The 22368-nt window shown below is 43.3% G+C and overlaps 1 protein-coding gene across 1 annotated transcript in view; it reads left to right on the top strand.

The window, feature by feature from the left end:
* Positions 1–6250: 6250 nt before the first annotated feature.
* Eps8 (epidermal growth factor receptor pathway substrate 8) overlaps positions 6251–22368 on the top strand; it is a 181909-nt gene continuing 165791 nt past the window's right edge. Inside the window, exon 1 of the mRNA XM_005364535.3 lies at positions 6251–6425. The gene's annotated coding sequence lies outside the window, so the exon portion shown is untranslated. The remainder of the gene's footprint in view (positions 6426–22368) is intronic.

The following is a 22368-nucleotide window of genomic DNA, read 5'->3' as shown; positions in this document are numbered from 1 at the left end:
CCTGGCCCAGCCATCCTTAGTTCCCAGAAGTCAGCACTATCCCGAGCTTTGCGATACCCTTCTGTTTGCCAGCTTATTAACAGAGGCAGGAACTGATGCAGAGGCCATGGAGGAGAGCAGCTTAACGGGCTTGCTCAGCCTGCTTTCTTATAGAACCCAGAACCTCAGCTCAGGGATGGCACCGCCCACACTGGGCTGGGCCCTCTCCCACCAATCACTAATTAAGGAAATGCCCTAAGGCCAGATAATATGGAGGCATCTTCTGAGGGTCCCTCCTTTCAGGTAACTCTAGTTGGTGTTGTGTTGACCTGGGATCAGCCAGCACAGCCGGTCACATAGTGCAGGCTGCCTGCCTTCATTTCGTTACTGGACAAGTGATGTGTCATCTGTGGCCTGTGTTCTTTAACTTGCGAGTAGTACAGTTAAGTACTTACAAATGAGACTTTGTCTTCTAGCTGGAAGGCTTAGGGCATTTGTACTGAGATTATCTACATGTTTGAGTGGCTTCCCTTCAGTCTTTTTTTTTTTTTCTTTTTGCATTTATAAGCAGCTTCCTTGTAGAATAGTGTAAAGAACTGACTGTTGGTCTTGATGAGTTGTGTTTGTTTATCTTTTTTTTTTTTTGTACTTTGGTTTGATGTGGGATATTAATCCCTGGACTTAAGGCTTTCTCACCACCGAGGGGCACCTGTTAATGTGTTTATTGTTTCACGTTCCCTTTCCCTTTTAGGGTATGAAGAACATAGCCGTCACGTACTGATCTTTAGAGTTGGAGTCTCATCCTCACCATGTAACAGCTACACGGCTTATGGTGGATGTGTGTGCGTTGCCAATGGAGACTTTCAGAAGATTATTGAGGATTTAAGTGAATAAACGAAGCATTTTCACATTGCAATGGGCTTATGGAAAGGTTTTGTTGCAATGCTACTCTTAATCTTTTGTTTAAGGACATTAAAAATAAATATCTAGCTTTCTTGAAACAATATAATCAAAACACTTTAACTCTGACCCCGCTCCTCCTGACTTGTGTGCTATGGGCTAGTAGTACAATTATGTCCTTTTATAACCCAAGGTATTTCATCCTATTCATTTTTACTCTTTGTCAGATTGCCATAGAGAAACCCACATGTTTGTTGACACATCTGTTCAGTTCTTGGGCAGCACCCTCTTCCTCTGACTGTGGGCTCACTTTCCTTTCTCGGCAAGTGGGCTTCAGATGCTCAACTCTGAAAGTAGATCTCAAAAGAGATAATTTTCTCAATCAAAAATGTCTGAATTCAATCTTTGTTCTGAACATACAATTTTCTGGACACACTATTATAGGTTGACAAGGACTTTTACTTGGCACTTTGAAGATAACTCCCTGTCCTCAGACTCGTTATTGCTGTTAATAATCCTTTAGTTATTTCTTCCTCTTTCGTAGATAATTTTACTTTCTTCTCTTGATCTCTTTCAATGCTTCCTCCCCCGTCTGCCGTAGTACATACTGGCTTGCTTTCACGTGTATTATAAAAGTGTGTGCGTGCGGACACATACATGTGGATGGATATTTTATCCTTTTTTGTCAGTTTTCCATTGGAAACATCTATAGCCTGCCAGAACTCCCTGCCTTGGGGGTTTGCCTTAAAGCCGTCTCAGAACGTCATCAACTCTTCTCTCTCAACCTCTTACCTCTACTGCATTCTTTGCACGGTCAGTCAGAGCTTCTGGACAGCTACGCACTATGACCCAGACTCCTAATCTTACTGTCTCATCTCTTCATACCCCCACGCTTCGGCTGGACGTTTTCTTCACACCCGACCCACACTGTCCCTAGGAGTTCCTAACCTCAGCAGCTGTATTTCCCCTTACTAATGTCCCGAAGGGTTCTTGTCTCATACATCCGCAGCCATTTTCGTTGGTATTTTGCTTTGGGCTTTATTTTTTAGTTCCTATAATAGATCATTGTTAATTAGCTTTTTTTTGAGCATAAAGCTAATCTTTGTTTATTTTGTTGTCACTCATGTTGATTAATTTTCTTATATGTCTAATGATCTTTGTGTAGGAATTCCTTTTAACTGACATTAATTTGTGGGAAATTCGAAGATAATAAAGTGAAGTTTTCCCAAGAAAGGATCTGTGTGTAGCACTTGTTGGATTTCTCTGTGTGGTAAACAGATTATTGATTATTAAAAAACAAAAAGCCCAAAAGTAAACTTTTTCATCCGTGTGTGTGTGTTTATTTTTGACCAGTAAAGTTTCTAATAGGGAAAGGAGAGGTCACACAGGAAATACTAGTGACACTTCATTTCCCATCATCCTTCACTATTTCATACCCATAGGTGTTACACTGAAGTAGTGTGAAGCTGTATCTTCAAGGTGTTTGAAGGCTAAACAAAACAGAGCCTGGAAATGCAGATGAATACAAAGAGTCATAGCAAACGGGAAATATAAACAACAACTACAAAATACGAGCCCAGAATGCCCAAGTGCCTCTAAGTGTGAATAGGTCTAATACCGTACAGAGCATTGGGCATGCTCTTTCAAGCACATGTAATAAAGGCAGCGCTAGTCAAACGGAGACTACTTGTCTACCTGATTACACTTAGAAGACTGAGATCAGATTGCAACACTAATATTCTGAGCTACAGCACCCCTTTTCTACATTTACCCCAAGAGATGTCTTGTATTATGTATGTCCACAACTCAAAACTAGACTAGGCCTACAGATCAACTGTAAAACACTTGCCAAGCATGCCCAAGGCCTGAGTTCAAAGTGACCATACTGTAAACACATGCACATATGCACACACGCATGCATGTATATGCATGCACATGTATACACACAGGTCAAGAGGCTTTAGATTTACACCCAGTGGCCCTGAAATGACATTCCTATATCAGGTTATAGGGTGGAAGTAGGGAGGGGCATTTGAAAAATTTTGAAGACTACTTCTGATTAAACTCCTCAGACAAAATTCTGTTATTCACAATTTACACATTAAGGAAAAAGTCAATTTCTACCACTTCCATTTGTATCAAAAACAACCAACCAACCAACCAAACAACCTGTGTTCTTAGCATTTGTGGGGTAGTTTTAATATTTTGGTAGAAGTATATTTTATTGTATTAACTAAATACAGTGTTTAGCATATATATTTGTAACATAGTGATATTTTGTGTTTTAAAAAATTAGGTTTGCCCAAAGATCAGAATGTGGAACTAAGCCACTAGAGGCCAGGCAGTGGTTGCACACACCTTTAACCCCAGGACTTGGGAGACTGAGGCAGAAGGATCTCTGTTAGTTCAAGACCACCTGGGCTACACAAAATTGATCCAGTCTATAAGAGAAACAGCCCACACAAAGGTGATCCCAGCACTTGGGATCCCACGCCTTTAATCCCAGAACTAGGAAGGTGGAGACAGGAATGATATGGCTGGGCGGAGAGAGGAATATAAGGCAGGAGGAGACAGGATTCATTGCAGTCTGAGGCAGCAGTCTGGAGATGCAGCCCGAAGAGGCCGTCTGAGGACAGGACTGCCCCTTTGGTCAGAGCATTGGTAGAGGTAAGAACTCTCTAGTAGCTGGCAACTCTGCCTCTCTGGTCTTCAACATTAATCCCTATATCTGACTCTGGGTTTATATTATTAAGACCAATTCGAATTCGTGCTACATGTATTACCTCAAATATGTATCAAGTCTTTGTGATGAGAATAAATACTCTCTTCTTGCTATTTTGAACACTAACACAAAGTTTTAATACCCAGATGTAGGCTCAGCCTACACCTGGAGTTTTGTGCATCAGCCCATATTTGGGGGGCTTGTCTACTCTATATAATTATGTTTGCCTACAAATTTTTTTTGTTCCACATTCTGACCTTTACACTTGCGTTTTTTTTTTCCTTTTGATTTTAAGAGATAAGATCTTGTATAACCTTGAAGTTGCTAACTAACAAAAAAATAACTTTGAACTCCTGGTCTTCCTGGCTGTCTTCTAAGTGCTATGATTATGGGCATGGGCCAAACATGCCTAGCAATAAGTGAGGTCTTCAAATGGTAAAAACATATATGGAAACACTGTAAACAGTTAAATTTAGGGTGTTATGATGGCTCAGTGGGTAACAGAACTTACTGCAGTCTTGATATCCTGAGTTTTGACCCTGGGGCCTACATGGTAGAAAGAGAGAATAGATGCCTGTAAATTTTCTTCTAATCTCCACAAGTGTGCTATTGACACATTTACACACACACACACATGTATACACACATGCACACACTAAGTAATAGAAATGTGACCAAAAAGTTAAACAGAAAATATGATTGAATCTTATTATAAACTAAATTACTTAAATGAAACAAAGAAGGCACATACATCAAGATATTTTAAGTTTATGGTGCTAGCTAATATTTATATGAAATTATGCCCTAAAACAAAAATAAAACTTAAAGGGAAAAATTAAGATTTAACAATACAGAATTACAGAGAGCATGAAGGTGGAAGATACAGTTTAATTTCAGTTCATGTAATGTAGAGCTGTTTTATTTGACCCTAGATAATCTGATTGCCAAAAGAGAACCTAATACAGGTTTGGGATGTCTTGCTGGAAGGGTTACTTGGATCAAAGGACTCAGTGACCATTTTAGTGACTTAGTTCTTTACCTAGTGTAGTGTAGAGTAGTATAGTGTATATATTTGTGTATATATATATATATGGTGCATAGTGTAAATATATAGTATATATTTAAAAAATATTCTAGGTCATTTAAGACAGGGTAAAGAGTGATTTTGACAGATCACTCTGCATTATGAGGATTACCGAAAGGAGAAAAATTTTGAGGACAGGTCTCAAAACATCTCTGCTTTTTGCATCTGCTTTTTCAAGGCTTGCAATATCTGTAAGGGGTAAGATTAATTTCATGTTAAGTCTTGTGGGTAGGTCTGGACTAATCTACAGTTTAAGGAGAGTTGGTTTCAATTCATAAATCTGTTTATGTAAGCTGTGGAGTAGGCAGGCCTGGATTTTAATTCTGATGTCAGTATTGGCTTTGACAGAAAGAAAGAAAATTCTGAATATTATTTTCCCAATTTTCTAAAATGAAGATTCATTATAAGGGTTAGAAATGATATAAGAAACTTTCTTTGTCCCTGGCATAGATCGTCAATAAACAATCCTAGCTATTTATCTACACTATTGAGTCAAACCAGCTGTTTTCAACACTGGGCATGCTCAGGTGGATGTTCGTCTGTTGAAAATGTTGAACAAAAGATTCTCGATGAAGGCGGGAGACTGAATTTAATCCTAAAACCTATCACTGCCTTCCTTTTATCCCCCTTTTATCTTGGCCTGGTAAGTCAGTTTGAATGTGCTTTTGCTTGCTTCACAAAGCAGGTAGGCCCAGCTATTTAAGCCAAGTTTCATTTAATAGTCTTTCTTGGCTTCTGGAAGTCAATTGACTTGAAGTTAGAAGGGGCCGGCATGTCTGGGGGCGTAGCTGTGACAACGGAGGTATTGTAAAGGGTAAGAAAATGGGAGGTTCAGGAAAGAAGACTGGCAGATTCTCATCTTGTGGCTCCGTGATCCAGCCAGGGAGCACTGAGATGGTGAGGGTGAGCAGTTGCTCCTGGACTAAAGAGTCTCCCATACTTGAAACTACACCAGGCTCTTGGCAGGAGCTCCCATGAAAAATGGGATCCAAGGCGCCTTGTGAGACGGGTCTGGGCTTGTTGGCTGCATCCAGTGACTGGGGTTTGGAGCCTCTCTAAACCAGTGAAGCCCTTGGGTACCACTTAAACACTGTATGGGGTGAGGAGATGGAAAAGAAGGAAGAGACTTAGGGACACAGGTCAGAGAATACCTCCCGCTGGTGGCTGGGTAAGGTAGTAGCTCCTGGATTGATAGTAGTCATCAATCGTACCCCAGGACCTGGTCCCAGTCACCTAATACTCTCTCTATCTGTGGCATCACCCCTGGCCCGGGCGGTGCTCAGCAGAAGCAGGTTAGTTCACCTGGGGAAGTGTGGACACGAGTCTGAGGTTGGCATCCCCGGTCTCCCCTGCCGGGTATCGTGCTCATCTTGCTGGGGCCTCGGAGGGACCCAGTCGGGAGACCTAGGCTCCACTAGAGTCTCAACTGTCCTCAAGAGCCGGCAAACGGAGCCCTCTCCCGGACGCTCAAGGCAGCGAGCGTTCCTGGCTCGCTGCTGGGCATGCGCGGCGCGCGCTGGCTGTGGCCGAGAGCGAGCGGCTCGCACACGTTGCCCGGGCGGCGGGCGAGGCGGGCTCGCGGGGCGCGGGGCTCGGGGCAAGCCCCAGCAGCGTCTCTGCAGAGGAGCACGGCGGGCGCTCCACCTCGGGTCTCCTTCTCCCTCGACTACTCGCCACCTCGTGTCTGGGGAGGTCGCGGCACTCTGTGAGGAGCACGGCGGCTCGGAGGGCGGATCCAAGGTAAGAGCCCCTCGGACACCGGTGCGGGTCCCCGGGTGGGATTCCCGCGGCACGGGCTCCGTTTCGATCTTCTGGAAGCGCCTTTGTGCGCCGGGACCAGAGCGGTGCCAGGCTCAGCGGCCGCCGCGGTTCACTTGGACCCTTTGCAACTGGTGGCGGCGGCCAGGTGTGCGAGGGCGCTGCCGCCCCAGCGCGTCCCCGAGCCCGCTCCGCGCGGCCCGGAGCCTCGAGACCCGAGCCCGCCGCGACCCGCTCCCCTGCAGTGGGCGCCGAGGGCTCCCCCAGACCCTACACTCACCTGGGCTGCGCGGGGCGCACCTGAGTTCGGCACACCTGGACTCAGACAGTGCTTTAATATCGTGGACTTGGGGCTTTCAGAGCGCCTCTCGCCCCAGCCCAAGTGGGGACACCCCCTACCCAGGATACCCGTTAGAGATGGGGACCCGCCCTATTAGAGATGGACACCCTACAGTTGAGATAGTTCGCTGTGTTTGAGTGGTTGTGAATTCTGGATCACTTTCCAAGAAATACCATTTTACTTTGGGAAAGATGGCCTTTCTGTTGCTGTCATTAGGGCTTTGGAGGGGTTCCACACCCACCGAGAGATATTGCAGGCTCCCCGTGTCTCACCCCTTTCTTTCTTTTCAATGACTACAATACACATGCAAAGTCTTTGCAGGGCTCTCTGAGCCCTGCTATTTAAATCCTCCTCCTCCTGTAGCCCCTAAGAGCTGCTGGCACCTCGCCTGGGCAGGAATCCCTGGTGTTTGGGCTTAAAATCCTTAGACATTTGGAGCAGCGAGGCATTAGAAGAGGAGGCTTCCCGGAGCCAATGTTTCAGCAAATGCATGGTTGCTTTTCGTCTCAAGGTTTCACTTCTCGCCTCAGACAGTAGGAACAAGAGACAAAATAGCGAATAAGATAAGTTCAGATACAACTTGGTTCAGACACGTGTGAGTACTTTGAATTTTTATTTGGATTTGCCACTTTGAGTAGGAGGTGGAATTAGGATTCCTGGAAGGCTTTATTTTTTATGTTAAAAAACAAAAACCTCAAAGTTACTGTGTTGTGGGCTGTTTCTAATTTCTCTCCGTTGAAAGGATGTCGTTTTACACTCCTTGGGTTTTGGCCCGCCTATGCTCAGTCTATAGAACTGTCGGTCCTGGAACAGCTAGCCTATTGGGATTAAAGTCAGTGACTTCCCGCCTCACCTAGTGAAGATTTCTTGTTTTTAAAATTGGGGATCAGAGGTTTCTGGGCATGCTGCGGTAGTTCTTAGTTTGGTGGTGTGGAGAATCTGTGGCTGATGGCTCACACCATCTGCAGACTCGTTACGAAGACGGTGTCATGTAGTGTCACAAGCTAGTAAGCGTGTGTGTGCGCGCAGAAAGCCCTGCCTGCTCAATAGTAGATTAAGACTGTGAAATTCCACAAGCCACTCACTTCCCTCATAGCAGAAAAGAGAAAACATCTTTCAATTCGAACTGTTCCGAGCTCAGTGTTGCTCACAGAATTTGGGAGGTGCACTTTGTAACTTTCTTTGCTTTCCAAGTGTCACCTTGTAGTTGGGAAGTTAGCTTTTTATTAACTGTGGGAAATGCTGAGTGAACTTACATTGAGGGTCATTTTTTTTTTTAAATAAAATTCGCTAACAGGAAACTGGTGTTTAATTTTGAACACTTCGCTTGTTTGTGTTCAAAGGTAAAAAGAGCTCATTTCGTGTGTGTATCTAGCTCTATCCTGGTTTATCCTTCACTCATTCTTTTCGACCTTCGGGACTCTGGGACTCTGTGAAACGCTTTGCCACCCTCTGCTTTCACTGCTTTTATCTGCCATGTTTCAAACTTAAATCCCATTTTAAAACCCTACATTTCACATCTCTTTATCTACTCCTTTTTATCCCTCCGAATCTCTCCCTCATTCACCTGTTTTTATCTTAAAACATAAGCCTATTGGAGCCAGGTTTGAATAAGAAACTATAAACGCCAGGCTCAAAGCTCTTTTTCTTGAAGTTTTATTAGATGAGTTTGAACACTAACTTTATTTATGTAAATTTGAGGTTGGGCTTTCCAAGCTGTATTAAACACATTTGTTAGTTGTGTCTCAGGGCAGAACAACCTAAGTATAGCTTTATAAACTTTCAGACATCTGCCGGGGTATCAGAGAGGAAGGGCTGGAACTTTAGCCTGACTGCTCTGGCTATACACTACATCCCTGCTGGGAATTGCTGCACCAAATTGCTTGCAGCTGGGAGGAACTGAAAATGTTTTTTCTTAAGAAGCACTGTAGTGGAGCCCTTGCCAACAGTGTGAATTGAGTATTTAGAAGAAAGTGGTGGTGGTGGGGGTCCTCCAGGTCCGTGCTGCCTCAGCACCCTCCATCTTTTTCAGGTGCGTTTCTAAGTGCGACTTTAAAACAGCCCCTAGGGGCTGGGGAGATGGCTCGGTGGGTAAAGTGCTTGCCTGTCCAGGATGAGTTCAGAGCCTGAGCACCCACATAAAAAGCTGGGCATGCCTCTGCAGTGCCCATGCTGCAGAGTGGGGGTGGGGGAGACAGAGGGTGGATGCTAGGGACTCGCTAGCCAGCTGATCCACCTCAAACAGCAAGTTCTAGGGTCAGTTGTACACACACTTGAGTGCATGCAGATACCCAAATAAAATAAAAATAATAAATGAATGCTGGAAGTCTGTAAGGCAGAAAAATGCAGCAAGGGAACAGGGATTATAATAGCTTCTCCTATTAACATCTTACGTTGTATTGGTAATTAATACGTCATTATTGGTGTTGTGCTATTAGTATGTTTTTCTTTTAACCTTTGTTTTTGGTGATTGAACCCACGGTCTCGTGCACGTAGCTCCTCCACTGAGCCACACTCCTGCCCCTCCCTGTTTTTATCTAACTTGCCTTCTCTCTCCGGACTCATGTGTGATTGTCACTGTCTCTTCAGCTCAGGCTGACGCTGACTTTTTCTCAGATTTTCCTTGTTTTTTGGACAACTTTGACCATTTTTAGGAGTCTTGGCCACATAAGATTATAGCATGCTTTTCCCCTTCGGATTTGTCTTTTGTTTGTCCCAGGGTTAGGCAGCAATTATGGACACCTTTGGTCTCAGCACTAAGAAAGCTCAGGCAGAAAGACGGCAGGTTCGAGGCCAGCCTGGCTACATAGTGAGTCCCTGTCTTAGTCAGGGTTACTGTTGCTGTGATGAAACACCATGACCCAAAGCAAGCTGAGGAGGAAAGGATTTATTTGACTTCTGCTTCCACGTCACTGTTCTTCTCTGGAGGAAGTCAGGACAGGAACTCAAACAGGCCAGGAACCTGAAGGCAGGAGGAGTGCTGCTTACCGGCTTGCCCCACAGAGCATGATCAGCCTGCCTTCTTATAGAAGCCAGAACCACTAGCCCAGGGCTGTCCCCACCCACAGTGGGCTGGGCTATCTCACAGCAATCACTAATTAAGGAAATGCCCCTCAGGCTTGCCTGTAGCCCTGTCTTATGGAGGCTTTTTTTCTCAAATGAGACCAAGTTGTCTCTGATGTCAAGCTGAGTATAAACTAGCCAGGACAGACACGGTCACAAAACAAGGAAACCCCGCCACTGTGGGCTTTTATTGGAAGATGACCAGGGCAAAGTGCCTTCTCCAGCCCAGGTCACAGCACACACCATCTCAGGGTTATCTGACTCATCTTGCTCACTGACTGAGATTGCCTTAGTCAGGGTTTTCTGCTGCTGCGTTCCTGGTCCCTCACGGGAAGGGGTCTTTTAGAGCAGCCTGTGTGTTGAAGTAGTGGAGACTTCTGACTTCTCCCTGTCCCTGAGGGTGAAATATCTATCTACAGCTATGTGTTATGTATAGTTTGAATATAAAACTAGCCAAGACAAAAGCAAGGAAACACAGCCACTGCGGGCTTTGGATTGGAAGATGACCAGGACAGAGCGGCTTCTCCATCCCAGGTCGCAGTATATCCTATCAGGAGGGCTATCGGACTCATGAGGAATTTCCTCTTTTCCTTTACTTAGTTACCAGGTTGCTTGCTGTGAATCTGGACTCTTGAATACTCACCATGCTCTTTGGGTGTAATTTAACCCTTTCGCAGCTCAGACCCTTACAGCTTGGTTCCTGCCTCCCTTTGATAAGTTCTTACCAGTGTGGTTTGTTTCTTTTTCTAAAAAGCATGTGTCCATAAGATGTTCTAGGTTCTCCTTGTATAGTGCCTATCAAAATCAGCCATTTCACGAAGTAATTGGTTTCTTAATGTTTAGAACTTTTATTGGAAAACCAGGTCTGACCCTGAATGATGTCATATGCCTATCATCCCTACACTCTGGGGGCAGGTGTGGGAGAATTGTGTGTTCAAGGTCGACTTGATCTATTCTTTGAAAAAGCCAAGGTCCGGGTATAGTTGAACTTGCTAACGGAATACCATTTATTCTAGGCTCTCAGGTGAAAAATACATTTGTGTATAAAGATTCAGATATACACATGTCTATGTATGTATATATATTTGCACCTATATATTTCTGCATACTTGTATGCATCTATATTAAAGTAAATATGAATTCATACTGGCATAATGCTGATTTTGGTATATATCATTCTGGTTTCTTCCTTGTTTATCTCTAAACTCCATGCAGCGATGAAGAGAAACCTGGCTCCATCCCTCTGTTTGCTTAATTGTTCATTTCCATTAAAGAAGTTTAGCAGTACTGGAAGTGATAACCCCCGATAGCAGGTACAGCCACTTTGCCAGCAGGAGTCCAGTGCCCATGTGCAGGGCCTTTTGCTTTTAAGCTTAATCTCTACTCATTTTCACAGTTAGCTAGCTAGCATCTCGGCCTAGACCCTTTCATGAGATGGTTTTACATACTTCTAGTTACATGCTTACGTCACAGTCTGCTTTCCGTCTTGGGATCCTTTGACCTTATAATTTAACTTCTTATACATACTAAGATTAATTCTTGGTCTTACAAAGTTCTGTGGGTTTGACACGACTATCTCGACAGCATCATATTGAATAATACTTTTGGCATATTAATGTTCCCTGTGCTTTTACCCATCATCCCCTTTGTCTCTTCCCCATGAAAATCAGTAACCTTTTATTGTCTATATAGTTTTACTTTTTCTACATGTCTTATGACTTTCTTGTACTGGCATCTTTCACTTATCAATATATATTTACGGGTTGTCCGTGTCCTCTGTAGGGGACAGCTTTTTGTTTGTTTGTTTTAGTGTATGGGCATTTTACCTATATTTATGTCTGTGTGCCATGTGTGTGCCATGTGTGTGCCTGATGCCCGCAGAAGCCAGAAGAGGGTGTCAGGTCTCCCTGGAAGTGGAGTGAAACTGCCAAGTGGGTGCTGGGAATCAAGCCTGTGTCCTTCGGAGGAGCAGCGAACGCTCTTAACCACCAACCCATCTCTCCGGCCTGGCTCATTTATTTTTATTGCTTAACATCATTGCACCGAGATGACGCGTTTAGCTTAATTCATCTGTTGGAGGTTGCCTTGGCGGTTCCCAGGTTCTTGGAGCTATGAGTAAAGCTGCTGTGAAGATTCCCGAGGGACTTTGGGGGTAGACGTGAGTGTTGAAACAGTGGGGTCACAGCTGTGATTGTGATGGCCGATCACAGGCGAGGATGGTGTGGTTGGCTCTGTGAGACAGGTCAGACTCTTTCAAAGTGGCTGAGTGCTGCACTCGCGTTCATGATAGCGATGTCTCAGTTTCTGTCTTACCTCCTTGACAGCACTTCGTTTTTGGAGATTATTAATTCCCATAGCTGAATAGTAATATCTCATTGTTATTTATGCGTTAACCTCTGTTCACATAATATTTTCTATTTATGCACTTTTTTGTTGATAGGATGTCTGTTTTGCTTACTTTTTAAAAAGGTTTATTTCTTATTATTTAAATCAGGTGTCTGTGTGTGTGTCTGGGTGTCTGGCTGTGGGTATGTGCCTGAGCACAGGTGCTGGTGGAAACCAGAGGCATCAGTCCCTTGGAGCTGGAGTTACATGTGGGTGCTAGAAATTGAACTCAGACGTTCCGCAAAAGCACTCATTCTTAATTGCTGAGCCCACCTTTTTGGTGGTCTACTTCTTAATGAGTTTTTAAGATATTGTTTAGAGTTTTTAAGAGGTTTAAAAGCTTTAAAATTAAGATTGAACTTTCTTTTTCAATGTTGGAGAGTGAACCCAGGCCCTTACATATGCCCAACATTTGCTGATTTGTTCTTTAGCCCCTAAGAGTTTTGTAAACTGTATTTTTTATATAAACACCATTTCAAATGTGTTTTGCAAATATTTTCTTCTAGATTGTGTTACAAGGAGAGGGGGGCCCTTTGTTTGTCTCGGCCACCCAGCTAGCTTACACCAGAAATAACCACACAGAAACTGTATTCATTAAAACACTGCTTTCCCCATTAGCTCTAGTTTCTTATTGGCTAATTCTTACGTCTTAATTTAACCCATTTCTATTAATCTGTGTATTGCCACGTGACTGTGGCTTACTGGCAAGATTCTAACCATCATCAATCTTAGGCAGAAGATCCATGGCGTCTCTCACTCTGCCCTTCTTCCCAGCCTTCAGTTCTGTCTTCTCTGCCTACCTAAGTTCTGCCCTATTAGGCCCAAAGCAGTTTCTTTATACATTAACCAATGAAAGCAACAAATGACCAGAAAAACCTTCTATACCAAGATTGTCTAATGTTTTTATTCTCTTGCCAGAGGATGATTCTTGATTTGTTTTGTTGTTGTTTTGTTTTTCAAGACAGGGTTTCTCTGAATCTTTGGAGCCTGTTCTGGAACTAGCTTATGTAGACCAGGTTGGCCTTGAACTCACAGTGATCCACCTTCCTCTGCCTCCCGAATGCTGGGTTTAAAAGCCTGCACCACCACCACCTGGTGCCTTTTTGTTGTTTTGAAGTGAAGGTCTCACTGTGTTGTTTAGACTGGTCAGAACTCAATCTGTAGTACAGGCTGGATTAAAACTCACGGTGAACCGCATCTTGCAGCTACCTGAGTGCCGGGATTGCAGGTATGAACTATCATACCCAGCTAGACACTTAAAAAATTTTAAATATATTTGTGTGTGTTCATGCTGTGGGTACGCCTGTGGTCAGGTGCACATATGCATGCTTGCGTGTGGAGGCCAGACCATAAACATGTGTAGGCTCCTATGCTCAGGCACCTTGTCCATTTGAGACAGGGTCTTTAACTGGCCTGGGGCTCACCAGTGAGGCTGGACTGGCTAGCCATGGACCCCCAAAGACCTTCTTTCCTCTGTCTTTCCCAGTAGTGGACGTACAGGTGGACATGGACAGGCCTGACTTCCTTCTTCCTTTGTGTTCTTTGCTGTGGAGATTGGGCCCTCACATTTGGAACATGAGTGCTTTGCTAACAGGCCTCCTCTAAGCACTGAGTCTCCGATCTTGACAAAGTAAGTTTATCAGTCTCATGGTTTATGTGATATTCAAAAGCTCAAGACTACTTTTTTATTTTTCAAAACCTTTTGGTCTGCATTTTGTTCATTTATTTATGTATGTGGGGGTGGGCTGCATGCACATGTTGTGGCGTCCATGTGGACGTCAGAACCAGTTCTCTGCTTTCCTCCTGGGATTCCTGGGGTTTGCACTAAGGTCATCGGACCTGCCAGGAAGTGCCTGTGTCTGCTAAAGGAAGATGACTCTTTAGACGGTGTGTTTGCGATCCAAGAGAGTATTTTCAGCTTCCCCGTCCACACCCCACTGACAGAGAGGTGTGTGGAACTGAAATGTGTTTATATAGTATAGGTTCTCTTAGACATGAAACTGGGGGATTAGGGAAAATGAAACACAGAATGGTAGAACTAGCTAATTGTTTGTTTCTTTTTGTCCTTTAAGTTCTGAATTTCTTGATGTCAAGGATCTGAGTCTCTGTCCACATCGTATCCAGTTAGGCACATCACACCATGTGGACACACTCAGGGTGGAAATGGGAACAGTGCTGACTCAATCCCATCATTATGGAGGACAGTAAGTGGGAAAGAAAGTGTGTGTATGTGCGTGCGTGCGTGCGTGTGTGTGTGTGTGTGTGTGTGTGTGTGTGCGTGAGTGTGTGTGTGCACAGTGCGTATTCTTTCCAGTGCATAGTAAAAAAGGAAAAGCTCCCCATGACCAAGGACATCAGAAATGGCCCGTTGGGTTGCTTTTGGAGGCCGAGTGAGTGTCCAGGGTAGGACTGCGGGGCATTCCAGGCAGACAGGTAGATGTCTGTTCAGTAGTGGTGAGTAGGTCACAGTGCCGGGTGTTGTGGGAACTGTGGGCATGCTCACATCCAGAGCTGACAGACGAACAGCCAGCCAGTTGCACTCCATTTATGCACAGCAGCATGAGACCATTGCTTACACTGCAGTCGGGAAGATTGGGGCCATCAAAGCCGCTGAACAATGGCCGCTGTCTTCTCTCTTAATCACAGGGCTTTCTGTAGAGATGTGTGCTTTCCAGTCCTGTCATCTGCAGTGACTGTATAGTATTTAAGAACGCGACCCTGGGGATTTTATGTAGAACCATTCTTACATTAGTAGCCAATTAGCTTAAGGATGTAATTGGGGACAAAGGTGCTCTCGGTCCTGTCCCAGCCAGTCCAGAGTTTTGAGCAATGAACACTTTCTCACGGAATCTAACCATCGTACCAGAATGTACCAAGGAACTATGTATTTGATAAGAGCTCAGGTATTGATTGTTGAAATTTATGTTTTTAATAAAAGAGAAGAAAAATAGCTTAAGAACAAAAGCGATGATCAATAGAAAGAAGTTTTTACTTAAAAGGGAAATAGAAGCATTCTAAAGTTTGTTGCAAAAGGCTGTTTGGGTTGTTTGGGTTTAGGTTTATTTAGAAAATGTTAAATTCATACCATTAGAATATTGCTTAGGCTAACTTTAGTCTCAAAATATGTGCATTTTATTGGCTGTTTGTGGGTCTGATAGACCAACAAAGTGTTTCCAGTGTCTGGAATACACTTGCAGTCATTAAACACTATATTTTTCCAGATTGCTCTGGTATTTATATTTTATAACATTATAATTATTTATAGTATTTTCTTTCTTTCTTTTTTTTTTTTTTTTTTTGGTTTTTCGAGACAGGGTTTCTCTGTGGCTTTGGAGCCTGTCCGGGAACTAGCTCTTGTAGACCAGGCTGGCCTCGAACTCACAGAGATCCACCTGCCTCTGCCTCCCGAGTGCTGGGATTAAAGGCGTGTGTCACTATCGCCCGGCTATTTATAGTATTTTCATTAGAGATTAGGACATTAAAAACAGTTTAGGTGAAAGAATAAGGCTGTGAGGGAAAATGAGTATGAATCTGTCCCTTTTGAAAGTTATATATATGATACATATGTTATATATAAAGCATATGCATTTACATATATATATATATATATATATGTTTGTTTTTGTTTTTGAGACAGAGTTTCTCTGTGTAGCCCTGGCTGTTCTATAACTTGATATGTAGATCATGCTGGCTTTGAACTCAGAGATCTGTCTCCCTCTGTCTCCTGAGTGCTGGGATTAAAGGTGTACACTACCACCACCCAGCTACTTTTAATATATTTTATTATAGTTTTCTATAGTAGTTCTGTCATTCAGAACTATTCAGTGATGGGCAGTTTAGATAAGTGCACAATATGATGGTTTTATGTGCATCACCTTAACATTTTGAATTAATTTATTTATTTATGTATGTGTGTGTGTGCACAACAGTGTGTGTTTGGAGATCATAGGACAACTTTCTGGAGTTGGTTCTCTCCTTCCACCATGTGGGGTCTGGGGATTGAACTCAAGTCAAGGCTTGGTAGTAAATGCCTTTAACCACCACACCATCTCACTAACCTTGAATTTTTTGGTTTATTTATTTATTTATTTATTTATTTATTTATTTATTTATTTTTTGTATAGCCCTGACTGTTTTGGAACACTCTGTAGACCAGGCTATAGTGAATTCAGAGATCTGCCTGCCCCTGCCTCCCTCATTGTTGGAATTAAAGGAGTGGGCCACCACCACCAGACTTGACTTTTAAGACAGAGAAAATACACTTGCACGGTGAGCAAAGGGCTGCCACATTTAAAAGTCTGTGCTGCTTTCTCTGGAGCCTCAGGAGGGACCCATGTGTCCTGCATCTCAGTAAGTTTCTTCTGCCAGGCGGTGCAAACTCTACATTTGACTGTATATTCATATGTGGAGGATAAGCTTGTTACTAATTGATATGAACTGTTCAGTTTGCCCCCCTCCCCCCAATAACAGTGTGCTCAGCTTCATGTTCATGTACACACGTGAGTAATCTCCAGCCCCTCTTTCCAGTGTGTCTTAAAAACCTTAACTCTATTACAGCAAACCTCTCTCTCTCTCTCTCTCTCTCTCTCTCTCTCTTTCTCCCACTCCCAAATACATATATTTAAATTTATTCCTTTGCAGTGAATTTTCTTTTTGACTTTATCATGTTTATCTGTGTCATTAAAAATGCTCCTGTAGAATCCATTTTCAGTGCTGTAAACTGAAGTCTGTTTCATTTTCTCTCTTTCACACTCTCTCACACTCACATACACGCACACGCATTCACTAACTCACACTTTTATCCACTGAGATCCTTGAAGTCAGGGGTCACAGGGAACATTGTGTTGGTCTTTCTTTCGGTTAGCTCTTCTTTGGGGGCTTTTCTAGATGCTTTGCTAGATCCTGAATAATTGAAAAGCCATGGAATTCTTTCTGTGATAAAATCTGGCTGCTGGGCCAACTCTCGTCATGTTATTCACACGACACTCGCTCATGTAAAGCTGTGGGCTGATGCATGGGGCTGGGGAACGTGTGTTGGATTGCTTTTCCTTGTTGAGCAAATGACTCTTGGCAGATTTTTATGTGCACTAACTCATGGATTTGCCTAAATTATTGTCACTTCTACTTTGAAATAAAAAGTGTGTGAAGCCAAGCTCCGACGACAGTGTTTAAAGAATGACAGACAAGGGGCTGGCGAGCTGGCTCTGGGAGGTACAGGGGCTTGTTGCCAAGGCTGATGGACAGCTTGGGGTCCGCCCCTGGGACCCTTATGGTAGAGGAGAGAAGTGACTCTCCCAAGTTTTCCTCTGACCTCCACCTGGGCGTTGCATCACAGATGTGTGCACAGGCATGCAAACACATGAAATAAATAAATAGAAAAAATATTCAATATAAAACTTCACTGAAGCTTAGGAATCTTCAGGTTTATTTTTGGTACATTGGTCTATTTACTGTGTTTGTAAAATTACCGGGTGGGTCGGAACATCGTGTTTCTTTTTATCTTACTTTAATTTTTCACATTAAAAAAAAAAAACAGATGACAATGAAAATTTCAGCATGGCTTGTTCCAGCATCCTCGCACTTAGCCACATTTCACATCTCATCTTATCTTAAGCCGTGCTGTGTCCGTGGTCTGGCAGAGGAAAGGGTCCTATAGAAATCTTGACGCTGATAGATGGCTGTGTGGGTTCCCACTCCACACTTTCAGCCTTCAGCCCCCACCCCTGGCACTTTCTGCAACCTACAGGTAACTGCCGTCGAAAATGTAATTTTCCTAACGTTGATATCTTTTTCCTGTTCCTGTTCACATCTTTCTCATGCCTGGTGAAACACTGGTCATGGAGTGGGCCGTGACCTACTGAAAAAAGGAGACGTTCATGGTGGTTGTGACAGAAAAGGTCGTGTTTAGGCAGCACAGAAAGCTTAGAACAAAGGCGAGATTGAAGCCCTTGTTCCCTTAAATCATACTTGGTTGGTAAGGAAGTTATTTTGAAAATAGCAAAATCACATTAGGACAGGTTAAATCCCTTCTAGCATAAATGTGTGAGTGGTGCTTTAACCAGAATGGGTTTTGTATGTTCAAGACAGGGTCTCACTACAGAGTTCTGGCTGGATTGGAATTTGCTATATAAACCAGACTGGCCTCTGATCACAGAAATCTGCCTGCCTCTGCCTTTTCAGTGCCGAGATTAAAGGCTTGTGCCACCACCTGGTCTCCAGAATGAATCTTAACACCATTAAGTTTTTATGCTAATTAGAAAGACCCTTCACCGTGTGTGTGTGTGTGTGTGTGTGTGTGTGTGTGTGTGAGTGTGCATATGCACACAACTTATATAGAAGTCCTTTATCCCTGTAAGGAATTATAGAATTTAAATTGAGTTTTATCTCAAGCGAGATTATATAAGAGGATGCCCCATGATATTGGAAAGGGTTTTCAAACAAGAGTGGTGAGCTCTCTTACCTCCAGGTCTTACCTCCTGTCCCTGTAGCCCTCACCTGTGATTAATTCTATTTTCTCTCTAGGCAGGACAGCTAATGGAACAGTTAGTTAGGTGTGATTTTTGTCAGCTCTCGCTTGGACCGAGGTGTAGAAGGCCTAAAGATATGGAGTGAATTAATCCAATAGATACCATCTTAATATATACTGTTCAGATTTCTCCTGGAAACTGGGGGACAAAGGAGCCTTTATCCGTAAGGTGAAGTCATACCAGAGATTTTGGGGCTGGTTGGAAAGTGTAAAACTTTTAGGGATGGGGAAGAGAAGATTATGTTGAAATTTGAATGGGAGGAACTTTAACATGGTTACATGAATTGCAAAAATGTAAAATCCTTTTTGCAAGAAAGAAGAAAGAGTGGCTGCCTCGTCCTTCCTTGGAGTCAAGCATTTCGGACACACCTCTTAAATTACACACCGTTGAAATGATCCCCACAATGCCTTTGGCTCATCTGTGTTTCTAGTTAGCTGCTATGAATGAACAGTTTATAACTATCCGTTTCAAAAGCATTTTTATTTGCATTGCAAGAGCTAAATTGTTTGGTAGCAGGATCAGCAATTCTTTTTATCTTGTCTGTAAGTATGGATTGGATCATGTTTGCCAAGGAACTTTTAAAAAAACCATTTCTGTGCACAGAGAAAATTCTAAGTGAGCATTTATTGACTTATTGACAGGTATGTTGGCTGTGGGAGAATGGAGATGCCTGAGTTTTTCCAGGCATTTTTGTCTCTGTGAGAGAAAACTCAGCTAACCTTTCTCTTATCTTGCCTACTGGCCATTGAACCATGGTATCACAGGGAGGCGGAAGTCATACAAAGTTGCCAGACAGATGGTTGGACTCCCCGTGGCAACCCCGTGACCTAATTTCCCAAGCTTTGTGCACCTAACTGGAGAGTTCCAACCTTCACTGTTAGCTCCTTTGCCAGTTGAGGATGGGGGTGGGGCGGGGAGAAGCGGTTACAGAAAGCATCTCTGCTGGTGCCAAACCTGCACCTTCTAGGCCTTTCTGTGGTAAGGGAGAGTGGAACCCGTTAGTCCTCATCCTGCATAGTCCTTATCATCTCTGCAGGATCTTTTAAAACATTTAACTGATGAATTGATGGTGAATTAAAACTGATTATTTTTGAAAACTTTTAATTTTTATTTATTTATTTTTTTAGTTACAATTAGATTTTTTTTTTCATACAGTATATTTTAATGACAGGTCCTTCCTTCTAACTCCTGCCAGCATACCCACCTAACCACCTCCCCAGATCCTAACTCCTGCCGGATCATACCTATCAACCCTCTCCCCAAATCCACATTCTTTCTTGGTCTTTCTCGTTAGAAAAGAACAGGCATGTTAAAAAAAAAAGAAAAAGAAACTGAAAAAGAGGTAAAAAAAAGTCACAATAAAATAAGATGAAATGAAAACAAACCTAAATAGGACAACGTAAGGGCAAAAGATTGTTGGGATGTTCTGCGGGAAACCGTGCAGCCGCTCCTTTGCTCTCATCTGTGGTAAATTCATTTGACAATCGCACAATTATCTAAATACGATGAAGCAGTGCTTTTTTCATTCAGAAAGTATTAATAAATACATATGATGGGTTCCCAATGAGATTTTATAGCCTTTGTGATAAAGTGGCATGGAAGAATGGCACTGATGCGAATTATAACTTTTGTTCGGGCCCCGACTTCTAGTGGGCCCACTGTCTGCACAGAGAAGATTCTAGCTTATTGACTGCGTGCTGGCTAACACACATACATGCATCTTTCTTCTTCATGTGAATTTGGTCCATGTAATGTGTTCTGTCACAATCGTAATACCTTGAGGATATTTGCTGGAATGATAAAATGGGCACAGACTGTCACAGTTAGGTGGATTTGAATCACTGCTGTATCTCAAAAGCATTCGTACTTTGAATATTTATACATTCCTATGACATTGTGACTCTCTTCCCACCTCGAAGACTTTCTTATCTCTTCTCAGTGTTCCTTGAAGGGGCTGCTGAGCCGCGTGTGAGTGTTCCCCTTGTCTCCTTCCCAGCGGAGACTTGTGACTATCCACATCTTTCCTCCCAAACTTCAGGGTGTCTGTCTGTTTCCTCAGCCTTCTGTAGTTCGATGACCTAAGAATTTCCTTTTGGCTCTCTGCTATAGACAAGAGAGTTCTTGGTAATTAAGATGAATAATAGTTGAGTGAAATTTTAACAATTTGAGCGTCTGTCTGTTGTGATCAGCGTTTGTTTAAAATGTTACTTCTCTTCCATGTGACTAAGTCTAAGTGTACAGAGAGCTCCTGATATCTTTTGGGGTGACAGTTTGCTCTTCTGGAAGATTTTCCTTTTTCATGTCCCTGTGCTATTCCCATTGTGCTTGTTAAGGAACAAGACCTGGCTCCATGTCTTGCTTCTTCTGAATTAGTCAACCCCCTGAGTTTGGGTATCTCAGCTCATGGCTCCATGGTACCTGCACCATTTTCATCGAACCAAAGGTACACCATTAAGGTTTCCTCTTACCTAGCTTTACTACAGTGTCTACCTTAAGCTTCTGCCCTTTCTGGTGAATTTCTGGCAGCTAGAGTTTCCAGTATTTCCTAGAGGTGTGCTGTATGAATGTGTGATGTAACCATCTTTATTGTTGTTTGAAGGCTGCCTTCTTTTCCTTTGGCTCTTTTGGGGCTTCTGGCTGCTGGCTCCCGTCTACCCTCTGTTATCCATGTACACTTAGATGTTATCTCAGAAGCTCTGCTCCTTGGACGGGATGGGTATCTCAAAGCTGATGGGAATGAGGCTGCTCCAGGAAGTTTGACGCAGTGTGTGATGGGAGACTTTTTTTTTCCCTCTCAGTTAATGAAGTCATGCATTACCTAAGCATGCACAAGTTGAGAAGTTTCTGGAATTATTTACTTAGGCCTTATCATGTAGCATTCTGTGTTTCACGACCCTTTAAGAAGACTTCGGACCCATATTGCTTCAGTTACAACACTGACTCAGTTTCTTTCTTATCTGCAACCCATGCCTCTTTCCTGAGAGGCATCCCTTTGTTTCTCACAGGATCCGAATGTAGAACAGATCTCGAGGAGTCACAGTAACCCTAAAGAAAGTTTTGGCCATCTTCCCAACCCTGCTTCTTACTCCTTCTGCTCTGTCCCTCGGTACAAAGCTGCTGTCCCTCAAATGACAGATTTGGACACCTGAATTTTCCTAGACCCGGTCTTCTTCCTTTACCCATCATTCGTTCCTTCTGTGAGTAAGCCATCACCAAATCCTATTGATTCTTCCTCCGATATGGCCCACAGACCACGTGCCATTCCCCCAGTTTCCTGTCAATCAACCCGTTTCCGCCTTGCTGAACGTTCTGCCTTGCCCAGTCCCTGCCTTCCGTTCAGTCTTCGCCCATGGATTCCATCATAACTTCAGCTTCCTGAGAACATTTAGCCTTACTTTTCTTTGACGTCGCAAAAGCGGTTCCCTCTGCTTTGAATTTCTCCTGGTGTGTGTGAAGACTCTTCGACTTAGGCTCAGCTTGAAGATGACTTTCCCAGAAGACATTGCTCTCCTCTTCATGGTGCTGGACCGCTAGGTAGCTAGTACCTACTGAAATTGTTACTGAGTTACAGCTCATGGTTTATTTACTTATTTGCTTTCCCCGCTCCTAT

The sequence above is a fragment of the Microtus ochrogaster genome (assembly GCF_000317375.1).
Source record: "Microtus ochrogaster isolate Prairie Vole_2 chromosome 14 unlocalized genomic scaffold, MicOch1.0 chr14_random_2, whole genome shotgun sequence".
Taxonomy (NCBI): Eukaryota; Metazoa; Chordata; class Mammalia; order Rodentia; family Cricetidae; genus Microtus; species Microtus ochrogaster.
The sequence above is the reverse complement of the archived record's forward strand: the minus strand, read 5'-3'. Positions and strand labels throughout refer to the sequence as shown.